Source organism: Gossypium raimondii, chromosome 5 (genome assembly GCF_025698545.1).
Source record: "Gossypium raimondii isolate GPD5lz chromosome 5, ASM2569854v1, whole genome shotgun sequence".
In the NCBI taxonomy this organism is placed as follows: domain Eukaryota; kingdom Viridiplantae; phylum Streptophyta; class Magnoliopsida; order Malvales; family Malvaceae; genus Gossypium; species Gossypium raimondii.
In genome coordinates, this window is record NC_068569.1 from 19,247,215 (window position 1) to 19,250,262 (window position 3,048).

Sequence of the window (3,048 nt, forward strand, 5' to 3'; positions counted from 1 at the left end):
CGTTTGGTTGGGGGGATTGCATGCGTATTCCCCCCTATGCAGCGGGCCCACAGGTAAACGGGCGTTTGGTTCGCTGTTACCCCAATCCGTGTGTAATCGGTTACCCCCCTAAAGCCTTTATTGCGCGTATTAGGTAATACGGCCCCTCATCCCCGATTGCCTAATCGGTGTTTTCCCATTTTCCTATTCCGTTTTTTGCCCTCGTCCTCAACCTTCTGATTCTCCGACGCCTCCTTGCACAGGTAATATTTTTTGCCCTTCCCAGCAGTCCGTCATTGATTTAAGTTTAGGGTTTCTTTGATTTTCTTCATTTTATCAAGAAGGAGGAACCGATTTGCTGTTTTATTTTCACTGTTCACTAACCCAAATCGATTTCCCTTTTCTCGTTTCAGACACCTTCTTCATCGCACTCTTCCCCGATTTGCTGTCACCGGGTAAGTTTTCCAGAGGTTTGCATTCACTCTTTTCACTCTTCACCGATTTGCATTCACCCGATTTCCCTTTTCTCATTACAGGTTGTTGTTCATCGTTTTGAGTTCCCCGATTTCCCTGGTTACAGGTTAGTTTTCCTTTTTTTTCAAATTCTTTATTTTTTGTTGCGTCTTGGTATGTTTGGAACTCAAAACTATATTTACGCCCCCCATTACTACTTCTAATCCCCAAACAATTGAAGATATCCTCCCCAAGTAAAACTCCTCTACGATTTGTGAGGAGAAACTTGAGGGGACGAATCTGCTCTCCCTTGCTATTCCTTCTTAACTGCTTTTGATCTTTTGTTTTTGTTCTTTGGCATGCTAATGAGCTTTATGATTGTTTAGTTGTTGTTTGGCAATCTTAATCTGCTCAAATTCCAAACAAATATTATTTGCGTAATTTTAGTTGTTCTTGTGTCTTGGTCTGCTTTGGTCTGCTTATATTTTGTTGTTAGTAATGCTCGTGTTTTGGCTAGATTTGGTTCCAGTTTGCTTAGCTTAGGTGGAATGGTGTTGGGTTTGATATATATTTTACATCGATACATGGAAGAGATGTTGTTTCTTTTCCTTTGTTATGTAATCCAAATACTTTTAAGGCATGCAAGTATGTTATATTAATTATTAAAGCTATGTTTATTATTTCATAGGTAGTAGTACGAACCATTAGGTTCATTTTGGTTGCAATCAAAGTTAATAAGCTTAACTGCAGACTTGAGGCGTTGAGCAATTACGGCTTTGTTTTCTAAGTTAGCTTAATGACCGATCCGGACTTGTGAATTGCCATTTAAATTCGATGTTTTGTGATACTCTCTGTTGTTTGAAAGAGTTGTGATATGTTCGGTTCTCGCTTGTTTTGGGGATAATTAATTGCAAGTATGGTAGGATATAGCTCATTATTTAGATTTTGAAATGAAATGCTGTAAATGGGTTACTTGATGTAGAGGTAGATATTCGATTAAGGGTTAATTATGTATAAACAATCAAGTTTCAATTTCGATTTCGATGGTTATATAATGTCCAAATTTAAAATGAAATGAAATCTCAAATCTTGTAAATTATGTATAAACAATCAAGTTTCAATTTTGATGGTTATAATTTGTCCAAAGTTAAGATTAAATCTTCATATGTTAATTTCTAATAAGATTTGGTACATCAATATTTGTATGTTATTTTTAACCGATTAAAATGCTAACGCAAATTTTTATACTTGATAATAATATTCAAATTTCTTATTTAATTGAATTGATTATAATATGGTTTTCAAAGAAATTATCAAATTATAAAATGACACTAAAATAGACATAATTATTCATAAAGAGTTTATTCCTTTTCAAATGCGTATAATGTTAATTACTCATGTTTTTGTTGCATCAACGGAGAAAATATTCTCAAAATTAAAATTGATAAAATCTTCTTGAACATTAACAATATCTCAACAAAAATTGAAAGAATTAGCTATTTTATTAATTGAAAAGATATCTTATACGAGATTTATTTTAATAATTTTGCATCTCTAAAGTTTAAAAATAAATTTTAAAGTGTTATTTATAATGTTTATTTAATAGTTAGTTAACTAATTTGAAGGTCTAATTTTACAGTTTCTCTTTTAAGTTTTTAGAAATGTTGAGAGACATTAGGTAAATATATTAACAATTTAATTACCTTAGGAGCAATTTTCCTTAAATTTGATAAAAAAATTTTATCTATAATTATTAAGCCTAGTATAGTATTACTTCTTAAATTTATATTATAATTTTTGAACTCAAAAGCAAAAGCTACAAATTTGAACATGCTTTATAATTTATTAAATCATAATGAGTTTAGTTATAATTTGAACATAAATGTTATTCTCTCAAGTTCCAATTTCGATGCTTATATAATTGTTATTAAATTAATAATATTCAAATTCCTTATTTAATTCAAATTGATTATAATATTATTTTGAATAAATTATCAAATTATAAAATGACACTCAATTGACATAATTATTCATAAAGAGTTTGTTCCTTTTTCAAATGCGCTTAATGTTAATTACTCATATTTTTGTTGCATCAACGGAGAAAATGTTCTAAAATTAAAATTGATAAAATCTTCTTCAAGATTAACAACATCTCAACAAAAATTTAATGAATTATCTATTTTATTAATTGAAAAATATATCTTATACGATATTTATTTTAAAAAATTTTCTACTCTAAAGTGTGAGGGGATTGATCTTGAGTTCTAATTTTAATATGGTGCGAGAATGGCTCAAATCTCGCCTTAATTGTACAAAGTGTGAGGCGAAAAGAATCGGTCTTTGCATTGACAATTTGGTTGGAAATCAGAGAATCGCGATTTGGTTCTTATTTAGAATGGGTGCCAGCCTTAGCCTACATACTTATAGACCAAGGATTAGGTCCTATACCGTAGATTTTTATGCACAACGGGATTATGTGAAGAGGCTTGTATATGCTAGTGACGAGACTTGTATTGAACAAGTACGGATGAATAGAGCGCCTTTTTAAACTATGTGAGATGTTAGAATCGATAGGGGATTGAAGTCGTCAAGGTTCATGCTTGTTGATGAGCAAGT

At 31.3% G+C, this 3,048-nt stretch overlaps 1 long non-coding RNA gene across 1 annotated transcript; it reads left to right on the forward strand.

Moving 5' to 3' along the window:
* LOC105770424 (uncharacterized) lies at positions 1-890 on the forward strand. The gene is made up of 3 exons (XR_008195886.1): positions 1-242; positions 393-434; positions 516-890. It is a non-coding gene; the product is annotated as an uncharacterized LOC105770424 (long non-coding RNA).
* The last annotated feature ends 2,158 nt before the right edge of the window (positions 891-3,048 follow it).